Here is a 10,637-nt window from a genome sequence, read left to right on the forward strand (position 1 = left end):
TTCTGGAAAACTGAGCGTAGATGAAGTCAAAATGATAAGAGAAGAAGTACTTTGGAAGTACATGATACTTCAAGTCCTGGGAAAATGACAAGTTTGGTCTATGTCCAGCCCTGCCTTTCTGGAACCACCTATCCCCAACAAAATACACTACTTTCCGAGAAATGTTCCCATTTCCCACTCATGATGTCTTTGTCCTTTATTCCCCTAATTGAAGGAGGAGCCTGTATTGGCTTCCTATGCCTGCCGTAACAAATTACCACAGAGTTAGTAGCTTAAAATAACACAAATTTACCATTTTACAGTTCTGGAGAAGAGAAGTTTGATATAGGTTTTGCTGGGCTAAAATCTAAGGGTCAGTAAGGATTCATTTATTCCGCAGAGTTTGAGGGAATCTGTTTCCTAGTCTTTTCCAGCATCTAGGAGTCTCCTGCATTCCTTGGTGGCACGGCTCCCTTCCATCTTCAAAGCCAACAACAACTGGTCAAGTCTTTCTCAAATCACATCCCTCTGATTCTTCTGCTTTATTTTTTCTCCTTATGTGTGAGAACTCTTGTGATTCCATTGGGCCCAAATGGATCATCCAAGACTATCTCCCTGTCTTAAGGTCAGATGAATAGCGACCTTAATTCTATATACAACCTTAATTCCTTCTTTGCCATCTAAGGAAGACAACATATTCACAGGTGCTGGGGATGAAGACATCGATGTTTGGGGAGGGGCATTATTTTGCCAACGTCAGCCTCCTTTTATTATAATTCTCTTTTGTTGTTAATGTCATTGTGTTTGATGAGACCATAAGTTCTACGAAAAAGATGCCCGACTAAAGCAGTAAATGTTTTTTTCCCAAGCACAGCTCTGTCCAAGACAAGCATCTACAAACTACCATCTTCAACTTCTGCATTAGAAATCCTTTCCACCATATCTGTATAAACGCTGTCTCATTCAGAGACTTGCAAATGGTGCACAGAGCACAGGATGACTTTTCCCATAAGACATGTGGAAGAAGAGAAGCCAAGAAACATTGTGACACTTTCAGTCACTTGGTAAATGGGTCAATTTTGGGAACAGAATGAGTATTCAGCACTAAATGTTCCTACCATTAGCAACATTTTCCAGAGTTTCCACTTTCAGAAAGGTACATTTCCTTTTAAAGAAATATGTGAATGGGCCACTGAGTTTTAAATAAGAGTGTAACTTTCTTCCTAGGCAAAGGAATTAATTGTTATTTGATTAGGCATTCCCTCATATATGCCTATCATGGCAGACTTGCAAAGAATGGAAGAAATTTACACAAACTTCACAAGCAGATACACATCTAAGCACACTAACTTGACTTCGATCCCAAAACACACATATTTCTTTTATTGGGGAGGGGGGATTAGAACTATATTAGAAGTCAAATATGAAATCGAATCTGATTTCAAAACAACTACCAAAGTGATGGGCAGAAAAATTTGTTTCCATTAACATTTATGTTTTAGAGGGGAGAGGGTGGGGGATGGGTTAGCCCGGTGATGGGTATTAAAGAGGGCACATACTGCATGGAGCACTGGGTGTTATATGAAAACGATGAATCATGGAATACCACATCAAAAACTAATGATGTATTGTATGGTGACTAGCGTAACATAATAAAATTTGAAAAAAATTTATGCTTTTGATTTTTTTGTGCTAGCTCCAGGGCACCACAGAATGTGAAGTAGCCCATGGCTAATAACATTTTTTAAATTAGCAAATAGAAACTAAATTCAAAAATTCCTAAAAGTTGTTTTTAATCCAATGTGCGCTACAAGGATGGTGCCCTTGGAAAGGTGTATTTTAAATACCAAAGAAAGAAAATTCATTGAACCTACAGATACTTCATTAGCTCCAGGGCTGCTCATAGACATGGAGAAGTGGTTTTCCCCTACACAAGCTCAGAAAGTGCTGACTGACAAGGGGTGGAGGGCAAGAGGAAACAGAGCCCATGTTGACCTGCAGTGTCCCAAGAAAGGGGTGCCATTCTGTGATTTGTCTTTGGGGGATGGTGCCTCCCTGTTACTCTCACTAAGGACTACAGGCGCAATGGTGTCTGTCTTGGCGTCTCACACAGACCATCACAAAGAAGATGAAGACCAGGGAAGTCCCAGTCCAAGAAGAAGAGCATATCACAGGTCCATTCAATTCTTCTGACAAATGTAGGTGACAGTGTTCTCTGCAGTAGCCGCCCTTCTGGGACTTGGGGGGAGGGGCACAGAAGTTATCTAGATAGATGAGAGGCTCAGCTACGTGGAAGTCACGTTACAGCGGAGAGGAACAAAGTGCCATAAAACACAGAGAAAGAGAGACATCACATAACTTGCTCTATAAATGAAACTTGATCTGGATAATTAAAAGAAGCCCACTGGGCTCCAGTGGGTTCGTCTGAGGTCCCATTAGAAGATGGACATGGATTTTAGGCAGGGGAAGGAGTAGGGGAACCATAGTCAGAGTGTTTCCAGATTCTTTTCATTGCTCTGGGGAAGGCACTGGTAATGTTCTGAGAATCTCTCCTGTACAGAATGTTCCCACCAGGGTCTACATGTTCTGATTGCTGAGAGCCCTAAGAAGCCTCTGGAAATGAGACCTAAGCCACTGTACCAAAACTTGCCCAGAAAACACACTGCCCCGACTCTTCAAAGGTATTGTCAACAATGCAGGATCCCCATTGTAAACACTTATTTACCTACTACCTTCTTTGAGCTGGGTAGGACTCCAGCGTTACAGATTCAGCAGGGATAAAGGAAAAACAATGCCCTTGCCATCCTTTGGTTTTTTGAAACCAACGGAGAAGTGGTGTTGGTTTAGGTGGAGGTGGTATTTGTGGAAGAGGTAGAGGTAGGCAACAAATTAATGTATAAGAGAAGTAACAGACAGCATTAAGTGCTAAGCATTAAGTAGAATATATAACTTTATGCAATGGCCCTGGGAGTTGACTTTGGATGGATGGTCAGGAAAGAGCTCTCAGAAGCCGTGATATTTATCAAGATCTCAAAGCTAAGTGGCTTGACGAAGGGCACCCTGTGTTCCATATTCATGATTAAGATTTTATTGACCAGGTCTAAAGGTTAAAGAAGATTAGCAATAGAGCATTGACTTTGAGTGGAAAGTTTATGGAGAATATGAATGGGCTGACTGTCCTATAATCACATTCCGAGGCTCTATAAACATTTGAGGACTTCTTATGACATTTTTTTCATCACATCACCTAAGCTGTATGTTGAAGGAAAGATTCAGATGAGCATTTAGCATTTGTTTTAAAGTTTGCTTTGTGTTTCTCTACTCAAGTGTCTTTTCTTAGGCTACTAGAAAGTGTTCTGTTCCTATTACCTTGCTGTAAATAGGAAGCCTACTTCGTTTCTTCTGGCATCTTTATAGTCTTAAGAACATCTCTGCAAATGTCTATGTCAGCTGCAAAAATAGTCTTTTCTAGTGATTTTCTAACTACTGATTTAGCTGTCCTTGTATGTCTTTAAACGAGGAACCAGCAGCCTAGTCCTGGGAAAAATTGTGAAATAGGGCCATTATGGGCTTAGCCCATCACTCACTTTTCCTGTTTTCCTTTTGTCTTGGTCCTCACTCACTTTTCCAATCTATTTTCAACTTGGCACTGATAACTGCCTGGCGAAATATTAATCTCTAACCCAGGGAAGATGAACTACTAAGGTTTAGTAGATACCAGTTGGTGGATAACAGATACTGTTTGTGGCCCAAACAGATTCACTCTCTGCCACTTTACCCTTTACCTCAACTGGGGTACCCACTCCCCAGTTGAGAAGAATATTGGCTGCTAGAAGCTCAGAGCTACACCAACTACTCTTAGCCAAATGGAAAATATGTGGGAGGTAACTTTCCTCCCCAGAAGTGGTTCAAAGCCAATGACTAATAAGAGCATGGTCCAGTTATCCATGGCTGTATAGAGGAGCCTCCCTCCGCAACCAGATTTAGGGACAAAAAACCAATAATCATTTTATCAATGTCATAATCTGTGTGGGTCAAGAATTTGGACTCAGCAGAGTAAGCACAGCTTGTCCTGTTCCATGATGATTGGGGTCTCAGTTGGAAGACTCAAATGACTTCAAGTGACCTGAAGAACTGGTGATTGGAATTCCCTGGAGGCTTCTTCACTCACTGGACTGGTGTCCGGGTTAGGAAGACTCCCAGGCTGGGCTCAGATGGGACTCTTGATGACAACACCTTCATGTGGCCTCTCCAGGAAGCTTGGGCTTCCTCCCAACATGTAGCCTCAGGATAGGTGGACTCATGTGTGGTGAATTAAGGCTCCAAAAGTGAGTGTATCAGCAAACAGGAGGAGGTTGGCCTTTTATGATCTGGCCTCAAAAGTCACATAGTATCCAACAAAAATGTTAAAAGAAGCTCAACATCACTGACCATCAGGCAAATGAACATCAAACCCACAATGAGATACCATCTCACACACATCAAGATGACTACTATAAAAAACAAACTAACTGGGGCACCTGGGTGGTTCAGTTGTTTGGGCTTCCAACTGTTGATTTCGGCTCAGGTCATGATCTCAGTGTCATGGGATGGAGCCCCACACTGGGCTTCATGATCAGCAGGGAGTCTGCTTCTCTCCCTCTGCATCTCCTCTCTCCCTTTCTCTCTCCCTCTGCATTCTCTTTCTCCCCCTCTCCCTCAAATAAATAAATATTTAAAACAAACAAACAAACAGAAGATAGCAAATATTGGTGAGGATATAGAGAAAAAGGGACCCCTGGGTACTCTTAGGGGCAATGTAAAATGATGCAGCTGCTATGGAAAACAATATGGCAGTTCCTCAAAAACTTAAGAATGAAACTACCATTCTATCCAGCAATCCACTCCTGAGTATGTACTCAAAAAGAAGCAGGATCTTGAATGATATCTGTACATCCATGTTCATGCAGCAACATTGTTCACAACGGCCAAAAGGTGGAAGGAAGCCAAGGATCCAACAAATGTGATATATACTATAATGGAGTATGACTCCGCCTTGAAAAGGAAGGACATTCTGACACCAGCCACAAGATGGATAAAAGTTGAGGACATTATACTGAGTGAAATCAGCCAGGTACAAAAAGACAAATACTGTGTGATTCCACTTATATGAGGTAGCTTGAATAGTCAAAGTCATAGAAACAAAAAGGTACAAGAGTAGTTGGAAGGGATGAAGGGAAAAAGGGACATGGGGAGTTGTTGTTTAATGACGACAAAGTTTCAAGTCTGCAAGATGAAAAGTGCTTTGGACATGCATGGTGGTGATGGTCGCACAAAAATATGAAGGTACTTAATGCCATTGAACTGGACACTTAAAAATGGTTAAATTTCGGTTATGTGTATTTGACCACAAATCAGAATGTTTAAAAAGTCACATAATGTCAACGTCACTATTGTCTGTTGGTTGAAGCGATCACAGTGTTGCCGATATTCAAGAGGAGGGGATGCAGACCCGCCTCTTGATAAGAAGGGTATCACAACATTGTTGCTGTGTTGGAGAGCAACCGTGACGTCCAAGAGGCCAGCCCCCATGGAACAAGTTGGGATGGATCCACAGTACTACTTGTGCTCTAGAGCCACTCATGGGATCAAGTTCAGACAACCTCAGCTGCAGTGAGACCCCGCTCTATGTTCTTTCCTTGCTCTTTCTGCTTCCCACACCTCCTGGGACGTTTCCCCTCAGTGCCCTCCATCAATAAATCACTTGCCTGTGACTCCTCAGCTCAGGCTCCACTTCCAGGAAATCTGACCTAAAACCATCTCCGAGACTGAAAAATCTATTGCAAGTCAAAAGGGCTGTGGAATTGTAGATGATTGCAGGGCTATGGGGAATCTATTTTGAAACAGGGAAGTCTTTTCATCCGCACTTTTGAGTAAGCCCTGAAGGATGCCAGGCACTCACAGGACCTGTCCTAATCACTGAGCCATATTCCTCCCAAGGCCACGTCTGCCACTCTTCATTTTGACAGGCTACTCTTGAGAACGAGGAAACTAACTCAGGGACACAGCCTGGTGAACACCAGAGGGAAGCACCGTTGGATGTTTAGGTGCCAACTGAGAGGGACTAATCGTCCTTTTTTTGCTCTGGGATAAGAAGTTTACCTGATATGCGACTTGCAATGTCCCCACCAGGAAACTCCCACACAAACCAGGATGGGTTGGGCCACCTACAGCGAGCTTACCCTCATCAATCATGAATGTCTCCGATTTTGTAACCCTAATGTTAACATGACTCTGCATATGCATGTTTTAGTAACCTATGGCTGCCATAACAAAGGACTACAAATGTGGTGCTTAAAACAACATAAATCTATTGTGTCACTGTTCGGGGGCTAGAAGTCTGAAATCAAAGAGTCCGCAGTGTGGCTTCCTTCTGAGGGCTGTGAGGGAGGGATCTGTTCCATGCCTCTCTCTTTGGCTTATAGAGGGCCCTGTTCTTCCTGTGCCTTCACACAGTCTACCCTTTGTCCATGAACGTGTCCAAATTTCCCCTTTTTATAAGAACACCAGTCACATTGGGTTAGAATCTACCCTAATGACCTCATTTTAGCTTGATTACCTCCGTAAAGACCCTGTCTCCAAATAAGGTGACACTGAGGTTCTGGGGATTAGGACTTCAACATATAATGGGGGGGTGGGGGGGGTGGGGGGGGAGGCAGTGGGGATACAATTCAACCTATAAAATGCAGAAAGCTGAGGATCAGCATGCACAAAATCAGTATGCTCACATTTCCCCCTCACACAAGCTTCAGTGATCCTTTCTGACAAAACAGGAAGATAAAGGGTGAGTCCTACTGCACCATTTACACCAGTGCTTGGAGCAAATTCCATTTGTGACCCACCTGCCAAACATCACAGAGAGCAGTCTACTTAGCATGTCAGCTAAATTAGGTTGTAAGAATTCAGAGGAAGACCTGGCAGTCCTAAGTACCCTGTGGAAATCCCTGAACTCTGGGACATATGCCTACACTAAAAGTCAACTCAACCCAATCAATGAATTGAATGACTTCCTGAGGTATCTTCATCAAAGTAGGCTTGGTTGCATGTGATGGGAACAAAGATCTTAAGTTTGCTAGAAAGGCAATCTTTAAGATCCCCAAAGTACAAAGGAAACCACACATGGGGTTTGAGGGAGACGTCCAACAGTGTAGCACTTTGGTTATCAACCTTTTTGTGTAGAGGTATTCTGAATTATACTCTAGGAGATCTTGGATTTATTCCACACTTTGATATTTATTATTAAAGAGCTTTAACCGTTTCATATTCTTCCTTGTACCCGAGTTTTCCCCATTTTAAAAAAAGTTTTTATTTTAATCACCCGGTGATCATCTCAAGTGCGCTCCTTAATCCTCATCACATATTTCACCCATCACCCCACCCACCTCCCCTCTGATAACCGTCAGTGTGTTCTCTAGAGTTTAAAGTCTGGTTCTTGGTTTGCCTTTCTCCTTTTTCCTCCCTTTATTTGTTTGTTTTGTTTCTTAAATTCCACATATGAGTGAGATCATATGGTACTTGTCTTTCCCTAACTTATTCCACTTAGCATAATACCCTCTAGGCTCCATCTACATCATTGCAAATGGCAAGATTTCATTCTTTTGATGACTAATATTCCATCTTCTTTATCCACACACATCTTCTTTAGCCATTCATCAGTCAGTGGACATTTTGGTTCTCCCCATTGCTTGGCTATTGTTGATAAAGCTGCTATAAACATCGGGTGTATGTACTCCTTCAAATCTGTATTTTTGTATCCTTTGGATAAATACCTAGTAGTGCAATCTCTGGATTATAGGGTAGTTATATTTTTAACTATTTGAGGAACCTCCATAGTGTTCTCCAGAGTGGCTGCACCAGTTTGTATTTCCACCAACTGTGCAAGAGAGTTCCTTTTTATCCATATCCTTGCCAACACCAGTTGTTTCTTGTGTTGTTGATTTTAGTCATTCTGACAGGTGTGAGGTGATACTTCATTGTGGTTTTGATTTGCATTTCCCTTATGGTAAAGTGATGATGAGCATCTTTTCATGTGTCTGTTGGCCATCTGGATGTCTTTTCAGAGAAATGTCTGTTCATGTCTTCTGCCCATTTTTAATTGCATTATTTGTTTTTTGGGCATTGAGATTTATAAGTTCTTTATATATTTTGGATACTAACTCTTTATCAGATATGTCATTTGCAAATATCTTCTCCCATTCCATAAGTCGTCTTTTAGTTCCATTGATTGTTTCCTTCACTGCGCAGAAGCTTTTTATTTTGATGTAGTCCCAATAGTTCATTTTGAGTTTTCCCCATTTTAAAAATAAAGAGATAGTAAGGAATCTATGTTCATCTTTAGTTCTGGGATACTGTGAAGTAAAGGCAAGTGCCAATAATAGATAGATAGATAGATAGATAGATAGATAGATAGATAGATAGATAGATAATAGATAGATGATAGCTAGATAGAGGGATAGCTAGATAGAGGGATAAATGGATGGATAGATGGATAGATAGACAGATAGATAGACAGACAGATATTTTTTAAAGAGTAATCCTTCTGGCTTAGTAGATTCCCACTGATAAATATTTGTTTCATTAAATGTTGATACTCTGGTGGCCTAAAACCATGCACTCATCATCAAACAATGAGGAGTTCACCCCCAATTCATGAACAAGATTCCATTGATTAAGTCAATGTTCAAACGGCTCATAATTTTTTTTTTTTACAAAGTAAACCTATTAAAAGAATCAGCACTAAGATCAAATTATGAATCGGCAATTACATCACGTCATATCCTATGTATGTTAAAAGTGTGCTAGGAGCAGAAAACCTAACCATATATTACATTCACGGTGTATTCGATATCTGTCAACACCCATGGGCACTAGGTAATTACCTGCTTTTTATTGGTACTACAAAAACTAGTTGTCATTCAGATTGATGGAGTAACCAATTTATTCTTGTACGGTGCCATTACATCAAATTGCATTATATCTTGACATGACCTAAGAATATGCAGCCATTTTTCCATTAAGCAAAATACTAATCAGAAAGATTAAAGATTAAACACCTCTAGCAGGATTCAACTCAATGCTATGGGTTAGGATTTCTGTGCCCCGCCCCCCCAAACTGAGCATTTACTGAATCATGAATGCTGACTGTGCATCAGATCTTGCCCCCGCCCTTTCTTTGGTCCAATTCTGTTACGTTTTAAAAATCTCTTATCCATTTTATGTGAAAGCATTTGTATTAACTAACTCATGTGTATCCAGCAGTAAACATCATTTGACAAAGAGAAATCAAGGCCCCCATCTGATTATATTAATAGGGTTCACTGATTATTATTTGTTAAATTCCCCATAAGTCGTTTCAGACCAAGAAGAGAGCAAGCAGACCACCAATAGAGATGTAAATGTGTTGAGAAGATGAGCGGCTGTCTGGAGACAATTCTGTTATCAGTACAGATGTCAGTCAAATGAGGGTATGGTGTAGCATCCAATAGCCCAGGAGTGAGCTCAAAGTGGGAAACTATAGGCTGTGTTTACATGCACCAAATGAAGTGTGAATTGTCCCATTCTGGTGAATTTGATCCATCTAGTTGCCAATCAAATAGTCCGTATGAAAAAGGAAGCGCATCCTTTCTTCTGAGCAGGTATATTGCCTTTCCCATGGCTAAGTTCCCCACTGTGCCTCCTCACTTGGATTAAATAAGAATGCTGGGACTATTAACTAAAGTCCCTTCCGGGAGACTACAGCAATAACCATGTTTCTCTCCAGAAGACTCTGTAGTATCCTTTCCTCTGAGCTATGATACTTATTTGGATATTGAAACTTAATTTCAATACTAAGTTTTTAAAACTATGTTTCAAAATCCAAGAGTCCCCTCTCTTTTCGTACCTATAGTAACTCAAAGACTTGGGGGAAATGTTTTGTTTTGTTTTGTTTTTTAATTTTTATTCCAATAGAGTTAAGTTTTTCTTAGACTTCCCAGCAATAACCTTCAATTTAACTAGTGTGTGAGCACTGACGATTCAATGGTTATTTCCAAATTGAAATGTGGCAAGAAATGATTTTTATCAGTTATAACCTTGCACCTCTATCCCCTCCCCCAAGAGCACACATTCATATGCTTCTGATGTCGAATAACTGTTGGAGTTCAGTTGCACATAAGAAGCACTGCTCTAGCTATTTTCTGCAGAAAGCAATTGACATGGAAAATATGTTTACAAATCACAGTCTAGGTCTCTAGGAAGCACCCCTAGATCAACAGGACTAAAACAGCCCTCTGGGGAAACTCTGGTTTTGCCACAGCTGGGGGGCACGGGAACTGCCGCTACGACCTAACCCTAGACCCCATTTCACCTGCCAGATCTGCCCTTTTCTAGGCACCTGACTCAGTTCCTGAAGCAAGTATTGAGAGAATGCATCTGACAGGTGAACCTAAATTATATCTGGAAACCTAGCTGCAAGGACACCTGGGATATGTAGTTTTTTCCTAGCTGCAAGGGCATCTGGGAAATGCAGTTTTCACCTTCCAGCCTGTATCGTATCAGATGCCTCACTTGAAGGACATGGACTAGGAAGGCACTGAGTCAGTCAATGCACCTTAGTTTCCCACATAACCACTGCATAAGCA

This window comes from Mirounga angustirostris, unplaced genomic scaffold (assembly GCF_029215605.1).
Source record: "Mirounga angustirostris isolate CCGP_5_RB_7025 unplaced genomic scaffold, mMirAng1.0.hap1 SCAF_11, whole genome shotgun sequence".
Lineage (NCBI taxonomy): Eukaryota > Metazoa > Chordata > Mammalia > Carnivora > Phocidae > Mirounga > Mirounga angustirostris.